This window comes from Gossypium raimondii, chromosome 8 (genome assembly GCF_025698545.1).
Source record: "Gossypium raimondii isolate GPD5lz chromosome 8, ASM2569854v1, whole genome shotgun sequence".
NCBI lineage: Eukaryota > Viridiplantae > Streptophyta > Magnoliopsida > Malvales > Malvaceae > Gossypium > Gossypium raimondii.
This window is the reverse complement of record NC_068572.1, coordinates 23,114,919-23,140,292: the sequence shown is the minus strand read 5'-3', so window position 1 is coordinate 23,140,292 and position 25,374 is coordinate 23,114,919.

Here is a 25,374-nt window from a genome sequence, read left to right as displayed (position 1 = left end):
AGTAGTCAATACCGAACCAGTGAACATACCATTTTTATTACAGTAATAGAAAACATCGATACTGGTGTGTGCCAGTTAGAGCTGATCATGGGTCGGGCCGTGTCATGCCAAGTAAAAATTTTAGGCTCGTTTTCTAGGACTGACCTAACCCAAAAAATAGGCCTAAAATTTTTGTCTAAGCCCAGCCTGGATAAAAATGTTAAAACTCAAGCCCGGCCCGATCAGCCCGTAGTAAAATTTTTATATTATTTTTTTATATAAAAATAAATTAAAAAATATAATACATCAAATATACTAAAAACATTAAAATAAATGTTTCCCAACAAATGAAAAAAAATTATACTTAAATAACACTAAAATAGGTGCAACTTAGCAAACAAATACCTCTAAAATAGTAGTAAAATTAATAATAAAACAAGAATTATACAATATCCAAACAATAAAAACAAAATAGTAACAATATAATAGTGAAATGATAGCAAAACAATGAAAAATCAGTGGCAAATCAATAAAAAAAACAACTGTGTTTTTTTTTTGCAAATTGGGGTCGAGCCAAGTTCAAGCAAAAAATATATTATTTGTGGCCCGACCCATTTAGAAAATGGGTCTTACTTTTTGTCCAAGCCCTTTTTTTGGGCCTATATTTTTTTTCTAAACCCTCTCACTTTTCAGGCCGGCCTTCGGGGCAGGTCAGGTGACTCGACCCATGATCAGGTCTAGTGCTAGTGTACCGTTTCAAATTTATTGATATTTGTTCAATTATTATATGTACTATATACATGCAAATATACTTTAACTACAAACCTATAAATATATGTATATTTAAAAATAAATTTTAACTTATTAATTAAATTCAATAACTTAATTAAATAATTATATTTTATTTTCTAATATAATTATAAAAAACCATTAAGATAGAAAAACAATATAAATGGTTTAAAATATTGAAATCTTATACCAATTGGTATGGTTAGATACGCACGAGTACAATCCAAGATTGATCGAAATGGACTAAAAGGAATAAAAATTAAAATTTTGTTTGAAATACTACAAATCTATAAAGGAGGTAAAATATTACAAATCTATACTATTATTTAACCCCAAACTAATTTGTTTCATGAATCAATAAGGCATTGACTCGATTAGGAAATTAGAAAATATCATTTCGTAATTAAAATAAATTATATTATTTGAATGTACTTTAGTCTCTTTATTTAAAACTAAAAATAAAAAATTACATTTAATGAGATTTGTACCCATACTGTTTATGTCAATAAAACATTTCATTCTACCACTATACCAAAATTTTATTTTACTATAATATTTATATTTTAATCAGATTGTGCATATGTATATATACTAATAATGTGTATATATACTAATAATGTTATTTATTGAGTTGGTGTCATAAGTTAACTTGACACTAACTAAAGATTGATGACAACACTAGGATAAACAATTGTAGTGCATTTAATATTTTTAATCTAATGTATTTATGTGTTTAAATTTTATTTTACTCATAATTTAATATGTTATTTTCATTTTAATATTATTTTACATTTTTCATGTGTATATTAATTAGTTTCAAACCATGCATTTCATTATTTATTGTATGTTATTTTTAAACATACTATTGTGTTTTAAATAGGTAGTCTCAACATGCATACACTTGTGATAGAATTTCTTATTGATAATGTTGTTGGTTGAGTTGGTGTCACAAGTCAACTAGACACTAACTCAAAATTTATGACAACATCATGATAAATTAGGGGTGAGCAAAATTTGATTCGATTTGAAAAAATCGAAAAAAATCAAATTTTGAGTTAATCGAATTATTTGAGTCCACTCGAATAACTCGATTCGAGTTCGAGTTGAGTTGAGTTGAGTTGAATTTCACAATTCAAATAACTCAAATAATTCGAATAACAGATTGGTGTAAATACTCTTTTGGTCCCTGTCAATTTTGAAATAAGCAAATTGGTCTCTCAAAAAAAATTACAAAATAATTCAAAATAATTTTAAAAAATTTAAAATAATTTTTAAGATTCAAACTATTTATAAAAATTTCTATTTTAAATTTTATAAAATTTAAAATTTTAAATTTTAAATTTTAAAAATTTTAAATTTTAAAAATTTCTAAAATAATAATTTTGGGACCTAATTAATGATTCAAATTTAACATACTCAAGTATCTTATTATTTTTTATTTTTACTTTGAAAAATTTCAAATACATATTGTCTCAAATTTATGTGCTTTAACATGGAATTAGTTATACTATAACAAATTTTTATTTGACATGTTTAATTTTTTAAATTTAACTCGAACAATTTCACTCGATTCGATTTGACTCGACTCGAATTTCATTTCACTGAACTTGATTCGAAAAATTTTCAAATTGAGTTAGGATGATAAAATAGGACTCGTGAACTCGATTAACTCTATTTTTCACTCAATTCAACTCGATTCAATCTAACACTCACCCCTATAATAAATAATTGTAGTGAATTTAGTATTCTTAATAAGATGTATTTACGTGTTTAAATTTCATTTTACTCACAGTTTAATCTATTTTTCATTTTAATATCCTACATATTTCATGCATTATTATGAATTAGTTTCAAATCCTAAGTTTCATTATTTATTATATATTATATTTAAACTAATACTAATATTTTAAATACATAGTTTTCACACGCATCTGCGTATGATGTATTTTCTACTAATTCATATATTATATAAAACAATATTTTTAATAAGATAGTAAAGAAAAAAATCAATTTTATAGATGGTAAATCCTTTGCGAAATAGATTTAAAACAAAGCAATTGACATAAAAGATAAATTTATCATTAGAAGTTAAACAAGATGTGAAACAAAAACCAATAGTGATCGAAAAGGGTGATAGACTGACAACATTTAGATATTTTTTAATTATTATTAATTATATTTTATGTTATTGTGTTTAGTAAGTCAGATTCTTGGCTAATTTAATGAAAAATGTTAGGAAAAAACATTTCGTAAAATAGGTGGTTCTCTTTTTAAAATTACGAAAATAGGTTGATTTTGGAGACTGTGAATGAAAACACGTCCAGATAGATGCGTTTTTTGCATGGTTGGCGAGAAAGCGCGCCCAACTGGACGCACTTTTCTTTTCTCTCTCTTTGGTCGATTTTTTTTGTTTGGGGGTTTAGGGTTCTTTTAGCTTTAGGATTTTTAGTGGTTTTTAGGATTTGGTTTAAGGCTAAATTCTAATGTTTAGGTGTTTTAGGGTTTTGAGATTTTACATTTTTTGTTTTTTTATGATTTTTTGTTTTTAGGATTTTGATGGCTTATATTTTTTAGGATTTAGGGTTTTTATAGGTTTAGAGATTTTTATGGTTTAGGGTTTTTACAAGGTTTGAGTTTAACACCCCTTACTTGATCCAATTGTTGGGTTGGAGTTACAGAATGCTACAGTCAAAATACGGAATAGTTACAAATTTAATTTATCAATTCTAAATGAAAACCATTAAATTCTAACAATTCAATGATAGTTACTAAAATATTTTTTTATTAATTTATGACCTTCAACCCACGTTGGATTAATTACACTATTCTTGAACTTCAATTACAATATTACAGTTAAGAAGGACAAGCTCATATAGGCTCTATAGAATCTAGCCTAGTCTCTCTCATGTGTCTTGTATAACCCATTTTACCTGAAAAGCATAACAAGAAGCTAGGTAAGTTCAAATGAACTTAGTGAGTTATTAATATATCATACTCGAACATGATATTATCATATGATATGACTTCAATGGCCTGGTCTCATGTTTAACATCAGTTGCACGAGGACAGATCACACGTTTTCATGGTGTACTCTTAACATCACTCACATTGGCACAACTTGCAATTTGGCACGTTTTATACATTGACATGATTCTCCACTTCAATTGTTCATGCATTAGTATATCTTGTAAGATGCTTCCACTTATGAATTTGTATTGATTTCATAGAAGATAGCTTGTTATCAATTTTGGAAGTCGATCATGTACGAAGTATCTTGGTAGATAATACTGTTGCGGACTAACACTCACCGATTGGTCTCTGAAGACTCATGCAAGAAATTTCACACTTTGAGGACTTTTACGTGTGGAATCATGCCTTGGTCAACTTCAACTTGTGGATTCATTCTCATTGGTTAGTCCTTGTGGACTCTTGCTTGAAGAATAGTCCCTGCGGATTCATAAATGCATAATCACATGGGTGGATTTATAAATACAAATTATTATATGTGGATTCATATATGCAGATTTATAGATGCAGATTCACATAGGCAGATTCATAGATACAGAATCTTATATGCGGATTCATATGTACGGATTCATATATGCAGATTCATGCCTGCAGACTCGTTCACGTGGATTCCTTGAACAAATAGTCTCGAAGACTTTCATATAGCGTAGTCCTGTGTATAGCCTTTGCATGGAAACTTGGAAACAAGTCCAACAGACGGTCTTAGCTTGAATTATAAGGACAAGTCTAGCGAACTATCTTAACTTTAATCATAAGAACAAGTCCAGTAGACTGTCTTAGCTTGAATCATAAGGACAAGTCTAACGGATTATCTTAGCTTTAATCATAAGAACAAGTCCAGTGGACTATCTTAGCTTGAATCATAAGGACATGTCCAACTGACTGTCTTAGCTTTAATCATAAGAACAAGCCCAACAGATTGTCTTAGCTTGAATCATAAGGACAAGTCTAGCAGATTGTTTTAACTTGTGTATACCCATGGCCATGGGACTTGCATACATACATGAGGCTTAGAGCCTTAGACTCCGTAAAGTCTCATACTGGAAAAGACCCTTCATAGGGTTATTATATGTGTGCATATATCTCCACACAATCCAACCGAACCTCTGCAAAGCCAAATAACATGCATAAAAATTCTTCATAGCCTCCAATCGAACCTTCGCAAAGCCAGTTAACATTTGGCACAAAGTGTAGAACATGACATCTCTTTATTCTTTCATCCATCAACCAACACATACCTCCTATCACAGTATTAACTTTATTCTCATCAAGTTAATATATACCAAACATTTAGTAGATTTACACATACAACTAATCATATGGCTCAATAACACAAAATAGAGCATACCAACATTTCACCACAACACTAATACACATTAAAACCAGAGGACGATTCAACAAAACAAAATAATCAATAACATTTTACCTAACGTACAATTTATAGGTACCCCAATTTCATGCTCACAACAAACATGCATATGTATCACAACACTTAACACACCCATTAACATTTCAGTAGAAATCCCATAACAGATCAACATCTTCATCATCAATAGAACACGCAAGTGAATTCTCAGTGAATATAACCCAACCATTACAACACAGAAACATACAAGATACAAACAAGAAGATTTGAGTTTAGTGACTTACCAACAATTACCTCAAAGCCATAGCACCCACACCGGCTTAACCATTCCCTTGTCGCTTGGTTCTTCTCCTTCTAGTTCACGAGTTCCACACTTGATAAGGCTAATTTGCTATTTTCACCAGCATACAGCGTGATTCATTCATTTATCATCCTCTTATCCGAAGATAACCAAAGAGAAAAATGATAGCTGAGAAGAATTTGGAAGAAGAAGAAAACTAATAATCTTTATTCATCGGTTTTCTTCTACCTTATATAGCGACTCTCTTATTGACCGCTCATCACTTTCCATGCAAACACTAACACAATTTAATATAAAATATTATAAACAAGCCATTATTTCCCAATAGGTCTCTTAGAAAATTTGACAATTATCTCTAATACCCAATTTAACCCTCAAATTTTAGAATTTGATATAGATAGGATGTCGTAGGATTAATATGAAATATATAAAATAATTCAGGGCCTCTGATCCTATAACACCCTTAACCCGTATCCATCGCTGAAATAGGGTTACAAAACATTACCATAAAAAGGTAACTCAAATCATTCATTTCCAAACATTTTATAATCATAGCAAAATCCATTCAAACACATGCATATCATTCCTTATTCGAGCCCTAGAGGCCTTAGAAACACTTTAGAAACAATTCGGGACTAAATCGGGAATATATGAAACCTTAAGGAAAAAGTTGGAAAAACTCACACTACAGGGGCCACGTGGCCGTGTGGCCAGGTCGTGTGCCTCATACGACTGAGACACATGCACGTGTCTTAGGCAATGTAATATTTGAAATAGGGACACATGACCGTGTTCCAGCCCGTGTCCGTGCCCGTGTAACTCTTTGACTTGGGTCACACGGCCAAGCCACACGCCTGTGTAACTCTCGAAATGGCCTCACACGCTCGTGTGCCAGGCCATGTAACTTCCTGACTTGCAACCATTTGAAACCTACAAGGGACACATGGCCTTGTCACATGGCCATGTGTCACACACAGCTGAGACACACGCCCGTGTCTTAGGCCGTGTGGACAAGAAATAGGCCAATTTCAAGCCCTTTCTTTCAACCAACTTAAGCATACACCTACAAGCCATTTGCACATACAATCTAGCTTTAAAACATACCTAAAACGTGCATAATAAGGTCAATCCAATAGGTCATTTATCCATACAACCAATATGCCAAAAGGTACCACAATCACAAATCATAAAGTCAACCTAAACATAAGCATATTTATCCATGAATCAACCATACACAACTATTTATTTTCATACCAAGCCTTAGCTCAATTGACCATATAACAAGTCACAATAAAACATACCAAATTGGTCATTCAAAATATACCATATAACAAGTCACAATATCACTTGACCATTTCAACACTAACCATTTAAGCATAAAGAATGCCAAAAGTTCACCAACCATAATACCACATATATACATGCCAAACATAATAACTAGTTCATCAAACACAATTCTCCTATACATGCAATTATAACCATGACTAAAACATCAAAATCTATTGATATAATCTTTGGATAGTGTGATAGGTCTCTGAAGAGCTTCCAAATCGATTGAGCTTCCAATAATCTATAAAACATAGAAAAGAACAACAACATAAGTGTATAATGCTTAGTAAGTTCGTAAATCATGAACATAGCTTACCATTTTAATGCATAATCTTAAAAATAGACACGAATCAATCCAACATAGCTTGGCACAAGCCTAAGCATCATCAACAACACAAGTTAGTGATTAAACACATAACTTAGCAAAATCATCTTATGATAAGATAAATTTCATGAACATAACATACTTGAATTCATACTTTTCATAACATGATTACACTTACTTTGATCATCAATAATTCATACATTTCCATAAGTTCTTAACTTAACCATTGGAACATTTATCATTCATTCCCTTTACATTCTCGTTGAACCACTTAGAATAATATCGGATACCTCACACAAAGTGTGATAAACATATGGTCAAACCCATTTTCTTTCCTTTGCTTTACATCAATGCTCACTTGAGCCATAAATGGGTCCACTCACACAAGTTGAAGGTCAGAATGTAGCTACACAATGCCACTCACACAAGCTGATGAGTATCAGCAACAAATGTCGAAACTCAGCCATCGGTAGGACAGTCAAGACCAGCACCTGTAACATGGTAACCTTAATGACATGTCATTTGTATCCTATATATTCCTAAGGTTCAAATAGGACTTGATAGTCGTCGTAACATTGTTGGATTTCTGTCGTGACATAATATGATGAATAACATAATAGCATTTAAATCAAATACATAAAAATACTATTTAAACATACAAACTTACCTCGATCACGATAATGATGAAATAGGATCGACTAGTCTGATACTTCATCTTTTCCTCGATCTAGATCCGTACGAGGCTTAACTTGATCTAAATAAGAAAGTTCATTCCATTCAATATTCATTCTATTCAATTTAGTCCAAAATACCTACTTTTCAAATTTACACTTTTACCCTAATATTTTAACTTCTTTACAATTTAGTCCTTAAGCCCATAAATTGAAATTCATGCAATTTCATCCACATACTATACTATTCGAATTCTATATAAACCCATAGCAACTCATAAAATCATTATTTCACAATTTCGCCATGTATTTTACACATTTTACAAATAAATCCCTAATTAACATTTTCAACAAAAATCACTTTACAAAACTTGTTTATTTATCAACAAAGGTTTATTTTCTTCCATCAAAATAAAAAATCATATGCACACATTCATGGAAAAACCCTAATCTTTTAACAATTTTACAAATTAGTCCCTAGGCTAGCTAGATTAAGCTACAATGACTTCAAAAACATATAAATCATTAAAAATAAGACAAAATTACACTTACATGCAAGGATAGACTATGGTCGAAACTTCAAACTTCTTTAATAAAGTTTCTCATCTTCAATTTCGATGGATGAAGACATTTTAGAAGATGATGTTTTATTATTACCTAACTTATTTATCATTTTACTTAAATAACCTTATAAATTAACTTATAAAATACTTAATTCATGTCCAAGAATGTCCAATAACTTTATAAATGGTAAAATTACCATTTGAATCCTTAACTATTTAACTTCATAGCCATAGGGTACTTTTAACTTATAGAACTCTAATTTTGCATCTTTTACGATTTAATCTTTTTCACCAAATTAAGCATGCAAGCGATAAAATTTCTTAACAAAATTTTTATATGACACTACTAACATACTGTAGACATTAAAATAATAGTAATATAACTATTTTCACGTCAGGTTTGTAGTTCCAAAGCCACTATTCTAATTTCACTAAAAACGGGCTGTTATATATCAAATATGGCCAAGTTATGTTTAAAAAATTTAGGTGTGACATGAAGGATTTGAGGTAGACACTGTGAAAGCTTAAAGGTAGATTTGGGTATCGAGGATGCGATAACGCTTGGAGACACACACGTTTCATATGCCATGTTGGGATGGGGCCATTACCTTAGAAACTCATCCTATGAAAGTCAATTTTTAGGGTGATGGTGCTTTATACAGTCATGGGTTAAAGTGCAAGTAAAGATTCTAGTCGAAGGTCGTTATGCGATCACAGGTCAGAATATAACTCGGGGACCAGTTGACGGTTGTTATGCGGTCACGATTTTATGACCTTTGGATACCTAGACGTGGTGGCTTATAAACACCATAAATAAGATTAAAGCCATAATCATAGGAAAAAATGAAGGGCTTTCTAGTGTAATCAATGTAACTTTTTTCTCCATTTCCACCGAAGGTAGTACCTTTAACCTTACTTCTTATCTCGAGACCGAGTTGGATGCAAAAGGACTCTCAAAGGGAGAGCGGATGTTTCCACCATCACACCCAATCCTCCATAAGAGTCCTCTTGTCTTAAACTCAATCTTGGGTTTTGAATAAGATAAAGTTTAAAGACATCGCCTTTGGTGGAGATGGGGAAAAGTAATAAGTTGATTATATCGAAAAGCCCCTCAGTTTTTCCCTATGATTATGCCCTCAAACTTATGTATGGTATTTATAAGGCATTACTCTGAGTATTCAAAATTTTTAAACTCGTAACCATAAAACGACTGTCCACTAACCTTCAAGTTATATTCTAACTCATGATCGCATAATGACCGCCGACTAGGACCTCTACTTAAACTTTGACCCATGATAATTTAAACCACTGTCACCTCGAAACCTGATTTTCATAGGATGGGTTTCTAAAGTAATGGTCCTATAACACCTAGCTTTGGGCGAGTTCTGGATTTGGCGGGTAAACCAAAAGTAACCTGAGTGGCATAGTGTTATCCACCCAATTATTGTTCTGGCGTATAGATCAGGCGCATAGTATGTATCAGATTACTAAGCGAGGGTTGCTCTTAAGATTTATTAATTTATAAAGAAGAAGAGATTTGGTAAGAGTGTTGAGAAACTTATAAGTAGGTATTGCTACCAAAGGTGTTGTACACCCAGTCTATTAAGTTGTTGTGCTAGTTACATTCTAACGAGGTAGATGGAAAGGAACAAATGGATGAACCAAGAATATAAAAATATTAGATTTTTATTTACAACTGTAAACCATTTATAGAGGTAGCTTTGAAAGTGTGTGACACGTAGTGGGTTCCAATAAGAGCTTGTTTTTATATATAGATATTTAGGTCTAAAAAGAGAGAATGTTCTTCTTCCTTTTTTAAGAAGTATTTTTGTCTAAATCAAAAGGAACCCAAAGTATTTCTTTCTCTCTCTTGAGCTAAATTTGTAAATTTGGATCTTTTCCAATTATTACACCATGTCGAGATAAGGTATATGACTCTGCATATTGTGTTTTGAATAGTAAATTTGTTAGACTTGGAAGGTCAATAAGATAAAGGATGAAAGGACCCTAATAGTGTTAAAAATTATGAAAAATGGGTATATGAATAAATCTTGACGAATTTATTTGTTCTGTAGCAATAGTTGTTGCTGATTGCACGATGGAAGTCTGGATATAGAGCTTTGAGTTGCAATAGGAGATAATTAGGTGAGCTTCTATGCTGACTCTTGTTTTAATGATGATGGTACTTATAGATCTATAAGAGAGTGACTAAAAGATGATGTTGTGATCCTCGAGGTTACAATATACTATGTATATGACCTTGTGTTTGGTTATTGAAGTATTTCTATGACCGTGCTAATGTTTGTTGAGAATAATATGCATACTTGGTATAGATTTGTGGAGTTTAAGTAAGTCGGTGTGAAGTATGGTTGCTCCTTGATGTTTGGATTATGCATATGTATCTTAGTTGTATGTTATTAGAAATGTTCTTATGAGAGTGGGTCTGAGCATGATAAATCTATGTTTGTCTCCATGGAATCTTCTAAAGGGGTCCATCAAGACTAAAAACACAATCTCCGATATGAATCCTTGAAAGAGAGTCCATGGCCATGGCACCATAGCATGTAAGACCATAGTTGGGCTATGACATCATATGGAAAAGAACTAAAGGAAGGTGATTACCTAAAGGGGGTTCTCTACGTGACCCAGGGCGATAAGGGGAAAACCTTACTAACTGTGAGTCTAGATGAATCCATATTGTGAACACACCAAAAAAGAAAGCCTTTGTGGCTATTTATAAAAAGGAATCCTTTGCGGCGATCTATAAAAAGGAAGCCTTTGTGGTGATCTTTAAAAGGAAAGCCCTTGTGGTGATTTATAAACAGGAAGCCTTTGCGGCGATCTATAAAAAGGAAGCCTTTGTGGCGATCTTTAAAAAGAAAGCCCTTGTGGTGATTTATAAAAAGGAAGCCTTTGTGGTGATCTAGAAAAATGAAGTTTTTGTGGCGATCTAGAAAAAAGAAGCCTTTATGGCGATCTATGAAAAGGAAGCCTTTATGGCGATCTATGAAAAGGATACCTTTGTGGCGATCTATGAAGGGAATGCCTTTATGGCGCACACTAAAGAATGACCCTAGTGGCAACCATATAAAGGAAATGCCTCTATGGCAGACCTTAAGAGAAACAAATGGTATTCACTGCAAACTTTGAAGGAATGATAATTGTATTGAACTCAGAAGGAAAAGCCCCTGTGACGTATTATGTTATACCATCGATGAGGTATTCTAATGAGCTTCCTTTGTGGCAAGATTTGTATGAAATGTTATGGTGTATCCTACATGGTCTTAAGACAAGAATAGCGAAGTTGGAATGCTCCAGAGCATGTGGTGAGTTCAAAGTATGGGTTAAGTAAAATTAAAGAACAAACCTGAGTAAAGGCTACGTCTGATCATTTAATGAAAGGAATCTATCAGTGAAATAGTAAAAATAAAGGGTAGTGAAAGAAAGATAAGTTAAGGAAAGTGAATTCAAACATTGTATTGTGAAGAGCATTGAGTAAGAGAATCATGATTAAGATGGGCATGAAAGGAAGAAGTTCTAAAAGGATAAAGCCACTAATAAAACAATGTTAAGGGAAATTGACCATGATATAGTAGATAAAAGGAAGGATTATGTTTTGTTAATGGTAAACTGTTCTTGGTGACAAACAACTAAAGATTTTAAGAAAAGGAGCTGATAGTGATGGACTATCTGCCCATTTATGGAATTCAATGACTAAGGTATAAATGATTATACCTCACTAAGTTCTCATCAACTTGCAGGGATTGTGTTTTCTGTTTCAAGTTGAATGTGAGGTTGTGCTTGGTCAAACGATGTCAGGATTACGCCCAAGGAAAGGTGTATCAAATTTTTAAGCATACAGAGAAAGCTTTGATGGCGTGATTGAGTGTATTTGGCACATAAAAACCTTTGAATCGGGATAACTACATTAGACTAGGACATCATTTTAGTAATACTTATAATCAAATCCCCTATGTATTATAACCAAAATTCTGCAATGTTTATACTTATGTATTGTATTATGAAGTCTTGTAATTAAATAGTTCAAATCGATTATAATTTGTGTAAGTAGAGTTAAGTTACAATCTATATTAGAGTGGTAACACCTAAGATTCAGATCTGGTTCATCGAAACAAGTTTGGGGTGTTACAGGTCTAATCCTGGTCTGACATATGAAATGTGTGTGTCTTGGCACTATTGGAACAACAGAAATGTGTAAGTGTAAACAATCGCAAAAAGTAATAAAGTGACAAGTAAATGTCGAGTTATCGTACTCACGAGGATTGTGAAAGAAAAATATTTATGAGATGTAAATTAAACACTTTGGTGATGGGAAAAATATTTTGTTTTGAAGAAGTGATTTAAAAATTAAAAATTAACTATAATAGAAATAAAAAGTAAAAATTCCAAAGCACTATTGGAACTATGAAATGTGTGTGTCTTGGCACTATTGGAACAACATAAATGTGTAAGTGTAAACAATCGTAACAAGTAATAAAGTGACAAGTAAATGCCGAGTTATCGTACCCATGAGGATTGTGAAAGAAAAATATTTATGAGATGTAAATTAAACACTTTGGTGATGGGAAAAATATTTTGTTTTGAAGAAGTGATTTAAAAATTAAAAATTAACTATAATAGAAATAAAAGTAAAAATTCCAAAGCACTATTGGAACTATGAAATGTGTGTGTCTTGGCACTATTGGAACAACATAAATGTGTAAGTGTAAACAATCGTAACAAGTAATAAAGTGACAAGTAAATGCCGAGTTATCGTACCCATGAGGATTGTGAAAGAAAAATATTTATGAGATGTAAATTAAACACTTTGGTGATGGGAAAAAAATTTGTTTTGAAGAAGTGATTTAAAAACTAAAAATTAACTACGTAATAGAAATAAAAAGTAAAAATTCCAAAGCACTATTGGAACTATGAAATGTGTGTGTCTTGGCACTATTGAAACAATAGAAATGTGTAAGTGTAAACAATCGCAACAAGTAATAAAGTGACAAGTAAATGCCGAGTTATCGTACCCACGAGGATTGTGAAAGAAAAATATTTATGAGATGTAAATTAAACACTTTGGTGATGGGAAAAATATTTTGTTTTGAAGAAGTGATTTAAAAACTAAAAATTAACTACGTAATAGAAATAAAAAGTAAAAATTCCAAAGCACGATTTCAAAATGAGGAGTTTTAAACAACATCACATAATTGTGCTAGATAAATTGCAATTCTTAACTTAGAATTTCTAAAGCCATGTTCATGTTGTTACGAATATTATCACAAACAACTTGGGAATTTGTTAACTAGTGCAAATACATAGTTACTAAATTAACTAATCTTTTGAACATTTTCAATGTCAATTCAAACAATTAATCAATCTTCATAAGAACATATAAGATTAAGTGATGTAACAATATAATTCTATATTGAAACAATTTAATCACAATAATCTTGCAAGTTATGCAATGCTAATGTACCGCTTAATACCGTCGCTAATTTAACCTCACTACCTTAGAAGATTAAACATGCACCAATTAAATACTATGTCAATTAATTATAATTTCAATACGTTTAATAATTAATTCATTCGTTACTCAACATTTTATAATGCAAGTATAACATAAGCATGGTTTTATTTCATTGAACAACTCACTAAGGCCTATAACAATACAAACATGATTTTAATAATTTAAGTGGACGGAAAGTAATCAATCTAGCATGAATTAATTTAAGTCATTTTAATTAGAATAAAACAACAACAAAACAATCATTCATATTCATGATCACAACATAAACAAGAAAATTAAAGAGAATGGAACTAGGAAGCAAATCCAGAATTTCTCTGAAGCCAGACTAGTGCGCTCCTCTTCATCTCTACTCATTTTTTTGAACTGAAGCTTCTATGAGCAATTGAATGCTGCTAATCCAAGGTGGAAGAAGGCTTTTTTCAAGAGGGAAATGGGAAAATGAGAAAGGGAAAGGAAGAGAGAAAATCAAGTAAAAGATAGAGATGTGTGGGAAATGAAAGGTATGTTGAATGAGGTAGCAAAGGTGGGTATTTATAGGTGTGAATGACTGCTAAAAATGGATCAATCTTCTTTTATTAGCACAATTGGGTCACTTTCTTCTTCAAGCTTTATATTAATTTTTAACCCAATTAACTTTGGATAAAAATTAAACATAAAGTGCATAAAATAAGCATCCTTTGGACTGTCCCTGGCTGGAAAAATATTCAGCCTTGCTCTTGGTTCACTTGAGGAAAAAATTTCTCCAACGGTTCAAGCTTTTCGAGGTGTCTGACAAGCCATTTTTTACCTTTTGTGCAAAACTATCGAAAATAAACCAAATTTGTGAAAATTTATTATAAAAATAATTAAAATTCAATATGTTAATAATTTAAGTGCAAATTAATTATTTTATAATTAAAGTGTGAATTTTAAAAAAATTTACTACGAAACTGCATGAATTAGAGCTCAAAAGGTGTTCAAAAAGTCTATATATTTTTGTGTTTCCAGCTATCGCTTCACCGGCGAATAAAAAATACCATAAAACTAGCACTCTCTACCTCAAATAGAAATAATTATTTTTGATAAAAAATTTAAACACTGAAGCGGGAAGAAAAGCAAAAGAGAAATTTTTAAAGAGGAGGAATGGTGGCTGAGAGAGATGATAGAGTAGGGGGAGAGCCCCCTTTTATTGGCTGGTGGAGAGACTAAAAGGAAAAAAACAAGGAGGTAGGGAGGGATATGTTAAAAATGTGTCTTTTAAGATGTGTTTTCATCGAATAATAATAATATATGCTTTAGTTGTGCTTAAAAACTTTCCCGGGTGCAGGGTATCTGTGCAGGCTTTGGAAAAATAGACGAGAGAAAATTCATTTACATGGGCTCATTTTTTACTGACGTGTTAGGGAAAGCGTGCCCAGCTGGACACACTTTCTTTGAAATTATCAAAAAAAACGTGCCCAATTGGGCGCGCTTTCTTGACATGTTAGCAGGAAACGCTCCCATGTGAATGCAATTTCACTCCTCCATTTTTCCAAAGCTTGCACAGATGCCCTACGCTCGGGAATCCCGGGTGAGTTTTCAAGCACAACTGAAGCATACATTATTATTCGGTGAAAATGCATCTTAGAATATGCATTTTTAATGTATCCCTTCCTCCCTCCTTGTTTTCTTTCCTATTAAACTACCCAACATTCCCACCGAAGTATTCAATACTAAGACACCAACAAATTGTGTTTGTTGAATAGTTACAATTCGAGTTTCATCTCCCATTTCTTTAAATAACCATCTGAAGTTTATTTTGTTCTTCTCGATTTTGGATAATTAGCACCCTTCTTTCTAATTATTTAATTTGTTTTAAATTGGGAACCTAGTTATCGTAGGGGAGGAGATGAGTCGATGATTCAAAGTCGTAATTTATTACGACAATCAAATTTGCAATACGGATGTCACATCCCAAAACCCAACCTAGTAGTTTTAAGTTAGTAGAATCAGGTCATTATTGATAAATGGAGTCAGAAATCGAAAAATAGGGTCGTAAGTGAGTATTTAGGGATGTGAGTGTCTTAATCAATTTTTTATTTTATTTGTTAGCTCAAACAAGATTTAATTTTGAGGTTTAATTTGAAAAGGATAGATTTTAATTGATTTTGGGCCTAATTGGAAAATGGAAAAATTAGGAGTGACCAAAAGGGCAAATTGCCCAATTTTTGAAAGTTGGTCTTCTACATCAAGTCATTCATGTCTTCTTCTTGTTTAGAAACACCCAATCATCCAAAATTTCCCAAAACCTAAAATCAGAGAGTTTCTTTAAAATTGATTCATTCCCTTATATTTACTAACTTCCCAAACACTAAAACAACCCCCAATTTCAAACAAAAAATGTGTTTTCTTCCCGAAAATCTTCATTGTTCTTCTTGAGTTCAAATCATGAATTAGTGTTGTAGATCATCGTTTTCATCAATCAAGGTAGTATTTTGACTTTCTATGATTAAATAAAGAGTATTGTTAATTCAAATTGAGTTTTAAACAATTTTATTTAGATTTGATGTTTTAAAAGTATTTTTGGGTTCAAAAATGGAAAATCTCATAATCTTGAGTAAACCTGTGTCTTAAAAGTTGTTTTTGATTCATTTTAATCTAATTAGATGATATTTCACTTCAATTTTATAGTTCATAATCGAATTTCCAAGAACCAAATGTTTTCCCCTTTTTCATGTTCTTGAATGCTTGAATTTTCCAAAATTTTAGGACCACGGATTTAGGTGAAATTAGTGGTTTAGATATGAAATTAAATTTTATTTAGGATGTTTGGATTCAAAATTGAGGATTTAAAACGAGATTAGGATGTCAAAAATTTAAAATTAAATTTTGACAAAACTAGCTAGTTTTTGGTAGTTGAAAATGAGAGGCTTGAATTATGTTTTCTTTGTCGTTTGGTTGTGTTCAAGGTTGTTTTTAATGAGGTTGGAATGTGTTTGTTATGTACGTAAAGTTTTAGATCAATCGGGAGCCACTACGAGCAAGTCTAAAGGTAAAAAAAAGCTAGTTTGAGTTTCAACTAGCAAACGAAAGCATAATTTGTGACTGTCCGGAGTCACTGCTGGTATACGCGATTCATAGCATTAATCGAGAGCTTAGGAATAGCCTAAACCCCTATCCTAAGTTTCGAGTGTAAGCTTTCCTTATACTTTTTGCTTTGTTGTGAAATTATGTCTAACATATGTCGAGTTGTAGAATGTGATGCTATTATGACTGGTAATGCGTGTGTGAATACTTATTTTTATGTGATAAACTAAATTTAATGCACTCATATGTGGTTAGATATGTGATGGACCAATAAGCATAATTGTGGCATTTAAAGTTCAATTTTATGTGAATTTGATAAGCATGTATTGTGTACAAGTTGTGATGTGAATTGATGTTTATGAACAAGAATTATGTGTATTAAAAAAATAATTAAATGTGTGAATTTTAAGGATATTTTAGCCTTGTGATCTCTTGAAACTGTCGGATGTTGGCATGCCATAGGATTGTGAGTACTCACCTTTGTGTTTTTTGTTTTGGGCAATGAGGCCCTAAGACAGATCAGAAAGATAAGGGAATGTCGAGCTAAGCTCCATTTATTGGGATATGTTAGTGTGTTGGAGAGTTTTTAGTTTTATGCTACACTTTTGGGATATGTTAGACTCTTTGAGTCATTAGTATGATGGAGATCCGTGTATCGAATGTGTGGTGATAGAACCCACTTTTATGTTTCATGTTTCCAAATTGCCAAATTATCATTTAATTGATTAATACATGAAAATGTTGTGTGTAAATGCATGTGAATATATAAGCTAGATTGGTGGGTCATTAATCACAAAATAGGTACATTTATATATATAGATTCATTTATTTTTAAACAACATAGCAAATAGTAAATTTATCTAACATTAAAACAATTATAGTTCATACGAAATTACCTCGACAACTAGGGCGTAGAAGTATAGTCTAACTAATCCAAAGCTTTAGCTTTTCCTCGATTTAAGTTCGATTGGGGTTTATCTTGATATAAATAAATAATTTCATTCAATTAAATACTTCTAGAATTCAATTTAATCCATAATTCATATTTATGCAAAATTACCCCTAATACTTTGATTTTTCACAATTTAATCCTTAAGCTCATAACTTAAATATAACTCATTTTAGCCTAAATCCAACTTAACCAATGTTACAAGGGACCTTGAAGCAACCCATTATTACCAAAATTTTCACAACAAAACCCATGGATTTATACTATTAACAATTTAATCCCTGTTTCCAAAATTCATTAAAAATCACTTAACAAAACATGTTTATTTTACAACAAAGATAAATAATCCATCAACAAACATCAAAACACATTAAAAACATCCATGACAAGTCACTCAGCCTTTAAAATTTTTGCAAATTAACCCCCAGGCTAGCTAAATTAAGCTAAAACGAACTCAAAAACAAAAAAATATTAAAAACGGGACCGAAATCAGATACCATGCAAGCACTTATGCTAGTCGAATCTTCAAGCCCTAAAATGGCTAGTTCTTTCTTCAAATTTTGGTGGAGAAGGAGATTACAGAAGATGAAACAAATTTGTTTTATTTAATAGGTTTTAATTATTCAATTACCATTTTCACCTTTAAAAACTATCAAAATTTCAATAAAAACATTGTCCATGCACATCCACTAACTCTTTAAATGGTATATTTACCATTCAAGTCCATAAATTTTCATTTCCATAGCCATTTAGCCCTTTTACTAATATATTTCAACCTTTACACCTTTTATGATTTAGTCTTTTTCACCTAATTAACCATGTAAACATCAAAATTTTGTAATGAAATTTTAATACGACCTTAATATAATCTTTTAGATATTAAATAAATATTAAAATGATAATTTAGTCATCGAAATTGTGGTCCCAAAACTACTATATCTGACACCATTGAAAGTGGATTGTTATAACTCTCCCCCTACAGGAATTTTCGTCCTCGAAAATCTTACCATAAAATAGGTTCGGGTATTACACTTTCAGAGCTTCGTCTGGTTCCTAGGTAGCTTCTTCAATTCCATGATTTTTCTAGAGAACTTTAACTAAAACTATAATTTTATTTCTTAACTCTTTAACTTCCTGAGCTAAAATTTTTATTGGTTCTTCAGTATAGGGCATATCTGATTGAATCTCAACATCTACAAGTGAAATCACATGTGAAGGGTCTGCTTGATACCGTCGTAACATCGATACATGAAACACGTTATGTATTTTCTCCAAATTTGATGGTAAAGCCAAATGATAAGCCATTGGCCCAGTTCTCTCGATGATCTCTTACGGGCCTATGAATTGCAGACTAAGCTTCCCTTTTCGGCCAAAACAGAGAACTTCTCTCCAAAGTGATACTTTTAAAAATAATATGTCACCGACTTGAAATTCAATATCTTTTGTTTTCAAGTCTGCATAAGATTTCTGACGATCGGAAGCAGCTTTCAAACTATCACGTATTACTTTGACCTTTTCTTCGGTTTCTCGAATCAAATCAACATCGAATAGCTTTTTCTCACTCAATTCAGTCCAGTATAATGGAGTTCAACATTTTTTACCATACAAAGCTTTGTACGGTGCCATTTTAATGCTCACTTAATAACTGTTATTATAGGCAAATTCAACCAACGAAAGAAATTTCTCCCAGCTACCTTCGAACTCTAAAATACAACAACGGAGCATACCTTCAAGTACATGTATCACACACTCAGACTGACCATCGGTCTATGGATGAAACACTATACTGAAATGCAATCGAGTGCCCAGAGCTTCGTGTAACTTACTCCAAAATCGAGAAGTAAACTCTGGATCTCTATCAGAGATAATAGATTATGGTACACCATGTAGTCTAACAATCTTAGAAACATACAATTCTGCTAACTTCTCAAGTGAATAATCCATACATACTGGAATAAAATGTGCAGATTTAGTCTAACGATCTACAATAACCCAAACAACATCTTTCTTTAGTATAGATAAAGGCAATCCCGATACAAAATCCATCATAACCCATTCCTATTTCCACCCTAGAATCATCACAGGCTATAATAATCTAGAAGGTACCTGATGCTCAGCTTTAACTTGCTAACAAATCAAACATTTCGGTACAAACTCCAAAATCTCTCGTTTCATACCTGGCCACCAGTACATCTATTTCAAATCACTATACATTTTATTTCTACCAGGGTGTATCAATAAATTACTACTGTGAGCTTCCTGTAAAATCTTCTGAATGACATCAGAATTCCTCAAAACACATATTCTATTTTGGAAATACAAACTACCATCAGAACTAATATGAAATTTTGAATCAAGTGACAACTTAATCTGCTCTCGTTTAGCAATTAACTCGGAGTCACTTTTCTGAGCTTCGCAAATCTGTTGCAGAAATGTCAGTCTAGCTTTTAATTCTGCTACAATGGAACCATCATCAATCAATGTCAACTGAGTGTTCAAAGCTCACAAAGCAAACAAGGATTTTGTACTTAAAGCATCAACAACAACATTAGCTTTTCCTGGTTGATAGTCGATGATCAAATCATAGTCCTTTAACAGCTCCAACCATCTGCGTTGTCTCAAATTCCATTTTTTTGTTACGTCAAATATTTCAGGCTTTTATGATCTTTGAAGATATGATATTTTTCTCCATACAAATGGTGTCGCAAGATATTTAAAGAAAAAACCATGGTTGCAAGCTGTAAATCATGAGTCGGGTAATTTTTCTTATGTGGTTTTAACTGTCGTGAAGCATAAGCTACCACTTTGCCCTATTGCATCAAAACACAACCCAAACCATTCAATGAAGCATCACTATAAATCACGAATTCCTTACCATACTATAGCTGAATCAACACAGGGGATTCGATCAACAACGCTTTCAACTGATCAAAGCTTTGCTGACATTTTTTGGACCATTCAAACTTGACATCTTTCAGAAGCAGTTTAGTCAACGGCCTAGCAATCATCCAAAATCCTTTAACAAATCTCTAATAATACTCGGCTAAACCCAGAAAACTTTTGATTTCTGAAACATTTCTCAGAGGATTTCAATCCACTATAGTTGATATTTTACTCGGGTCAACTCTAATACCATCTGTCGATACAAAGTTTCCTAGAAATCCAACTTTTCGGAGCTAGAACTCACGTTTACTAAATTTAACAAACATCTATTTATTATGCAATGTCTGCAAAAAATATTATCAAATGTTGGGCATGTTCAATTTCATCTCGGGAATAGATCAAAATATCATCAATGAACACAACTACAAATCTATCTAGATACGATCGAAATATTATGTTCATTAAATCCAAAAGGCATAATAAGAAATTCATAGTGTCTATATCTGGTTCTAAAAGCAGTCTTCGGCACACTCGAATCTTTAACCCTTAACTAATAATATCCAGAACGGAGATCTATCTTTGAAAATATTGTCGCACCTTTCAATTGATCAAACAAATCATCGATATGTAGTAAAGGATACTTGTTCTTGATCCATCCTTTTTTTGACAAACCGTATTGACCCATCCTTTTTTGACAAACAATACAGGAGCACCCTAGGGAGAAAAACTAGGCCAAACAAAGCCTCTGTCCATCAACTCTTGCAACTGTGCTTTCAACTCTTTCAATTCTGTAGGTGCCATTCTATACAAAGTTATCGATATTGGAGAAGTTCCCAGTGCTAATTGAATTGAAAATTCAACCTCTCTAACTGGCGGTAACCCTAGTAACTCTTCTAGGAATACATCTTAGAAATCACAAACAGTCAGACCCAACTCTAATTTCAATTCTAAAGCCCTCGAATCAAATATATAAACTAGATACGCCTCAAAGCCCTTTTCTGACATACTTTTGTGCTGACATAGCTAAAATTACATTAAATGTACCATCAATTCTATCTTATTCAACTCGGATTATTTTACCATTTTGACATTTCAACACAATTTGCTTTCATCTACAGTTCACAACAGCATCATGTAGAGTTAACCAGTCCATACCCAGAATCACATCAAATTCATCAAATGGTAATAGCATCAAATCAGCCAGAAAGTTGCAATCCTGAATCATCAGAGGACAGTTTTTACAGACTTTATCAACTAACACATACTAACCTAAAGGATTCGTTACTTTGATCATAAATCCAGTTGACTCATAAGGTATTTCTTATCAGACACTAAATTTGTGCATACATATGAGTGCATTGACCCCGGGTCAATCAAAACATTAACATTAGTATCAAAGATAGAAAATGTACCAGTAATCACATCAGGTGCTGAAGCTTCTTCTCAAGCTCGAATCGCATAAGCCCTAGCTAGTGCTTGAGCCTCAGATCTAACCGTAGAATCTTTCATTCCACTTCGAATGTTACCCGTATTGCCACTATTTTTGTACGATCTCCCTCTCATAATTGTATTACTCGAACGAATGTTTTAAGCTTTCTCCTTATCAAATCTTTCAAGCCAGTCTTTAACGAATTGATCGTTAGAACCACAATTGAAGCACGACCTATCTCTCAATCTGCACCCCCAAATGTTGTCTATTGTATTGTTGACATTCAGGTTTATTATTTCGGACACTACCCACACTCGCTACAGATGTAGCCTGAGGTCTCAAACTCGAATGTTGCTTCCCTTTATCTCTTCCCAAGAATCCTATTGAAGCTGATGTATGACTTTGATATTCCTTTGATTTCTTCGATAGAGACAAAAATGACTTTCCCATAGGTCGTTTACTTGTGTCATGAACCTCAGAATTTTCCTTTCTTTTCGTTTTACTCAGTTCCTCGAATTTATGTGCTCGATCCACTAAAACCACGAATTCTTTCAATTCTAGAATCTCGACTAACAATTTGATATCCTCATTTAAACCTTATTCCAACTGGGTACATATAAAAGCCTCTGATGGTATACATTCTCGAGCATACTTACTGAGTGGTACGAATTCTCTTTCATACTCAGCTACCGTCATATGGCCTTATTTCAATTCGAGAAACTCTTTTCGCTTATTGTCGAGAAACCACTGACTAACATATTTCTTTCTAAATTCTATTTGAAAGAAATCCCAATTCACACGATTTTTAGGTACCACCGCAATCAAGATATTCCACTACTAATACGCAGAGTCTTTTAATAAAGATACTGCACACTTTAAACATTCAACAGTTCTACAAGACAATTCATTGGAAACCCTCACAGTGTTTTCTAACCAAAACTCAGCTTTTTCTGGATCGTCTTCAGCTGTACCATGAAACTCTTCAGCCTCATATTTACATATTTTATCAACCGGAGGCTTGCTTACACATACTTGTTCCAAACCCTAAGGAATAATGGGGACAGGTTGGGGTACGAGAGAGGGTAGAGGTCGTTGAGCCATTGGGCTTGTTCTAACGAACTCTAAGAACCATTCTAGCATCATTTGGAAGAAGGCTTCATTCCCCTCACTTCCACGACCCTCAGCTACGGGCCCACTACTTGCTATTTCGTGAACAGAGGCTTACGAGTTACTATCAACCTTATTGGAATCAGTTCAGTTGGATGAAATCTTTTATCTATATGAAAACATAATTCATTTTGAGTCAGGAGATATCACACTATCATAGGTTATATAATGGCATGTATTTCTAGAGTCCATGCATGCTACATTCAGTCTGAGAACCGACTAAACCGTAGCTCTGATATCACTAAATGTAACACCCCTAACCCGTCTCCATCACCGGATTAAGATTACGAAGCATTATCGTACAATCGAAAACATTTAACATCATATTATTGAATAAATTTAAACTCATTATCAATTAATCAATAATATGCATTTTGTCCCTAAATCAAGCCCTCGAGGCCCTAAAAATAACTTAGAAGTGATTCAGGACTAATTTGAAACAAAATAAGAACTTTGAGAAAAAGTTGGAAAAAATAGAAAATAGGGGTCACATGGCCGTGTAACATAGCCCTAAGCCGTGTAACATTTGAACAAGGGACACACAGTTGTGTCCCAGCCTGTGTCCTCACTCTTGTAACTCACTAAGAAGGGTCACACGAATGTGTCGCAGGCTATGTGCCAAGCCATGTAACTCTCTAACTTGAAACAATAGAATTTTAAAAATGACACACGGTCGTGCTGCCAGGTCTTGTGTGTCACACGGCTATGTAATAGCCCATGTCCCAGGCCGTGTGAACCCAAAAATTTACCTAAAATTAAGTCATTTCAAGTCCAATTCATACCTAACAACCCAACCCAATTGAGCACACATTCAAGGGATTCAAACATCATTCAAACACACGTAAAACTACCATTTCAAACATCCTAAATCACGTAACCAATACATGACCATAACTTATGAATCAAACATTATGAATCAAACTAAAGCAAACATAAAATTAACTACCACTATGAATCAAACTAAAGCAATTTGACCATATCTCAAACACACAACCTAGTTCACTTAACTACCATATATGACCATTTGTAAGCCATCAAAACATGTCAAAAGAACTTTACTTACAAGCACTTAAAAGTAACCAATTTGACATAACTTGGTAAGGCATTAAAGTGCACCAAACCAAACATAAACTTCAAAGAATATACATACCAAATCACATTAACACATTCACAAAATAACATTACAAACAACCTATACATGCCATTATTAACCTTGGCTAAAATACTAAAAAATTTCAAAATAGATTATTGGATAGTGTGATAGGTCTCCGATGAGGTTCCAACTGATCAATATTTCGGTTAACTATAAAACAAAGGAAAGTAATTACGTAAGCAACGAGTGTTTGGTAAGCTCGTATAAACTTTAAACATAACTTACCCTTTCATTAATACAATTCATAGATTAAACATAAATCATTACCAATACCATAAGCTTAGTTTAACCCTATACAACATCATCACAAGTTAGTACACTATTTCATGATACAAATGAATTCAACCATAAGATAAATAGATTTACAAATATAAATACATCATTTAGCTCATAAATCTTTTCATAGGATCATGATTCATTCCATTTGAACACTTATCATTTCATTTCCTTTTCTTACCTGTTGAACCATCTAGAATTACATCAGATACTCGAGAAATCTCACACATAGTGTGTCTATACATATAACTGTAACCTTTCCTTTACGTAAATGCTCACACGAGCTATGAAATGGGCCTGCTCACACGAGCTGTGGGTTCAAATGTAAGCTACATGATGTTGCTCACATAATTTGTAGAGAATCCACAATAAATGTAGGACCTCATCCATTAGTGGGACATTCAAGACTAGCACTCGAAACATGAAATCCCTAATGACATGTCATTTGTATCCTAACAATTCTTAAGGTTAAACCGGGACTCGTAATCGTCAATTCATCACAACATAGGTACATTTATATATAGAGATTCATTTATTTTTAAACAACATAGCAAATAGTAAATTTATCTAACATTAAAATGATTATAGT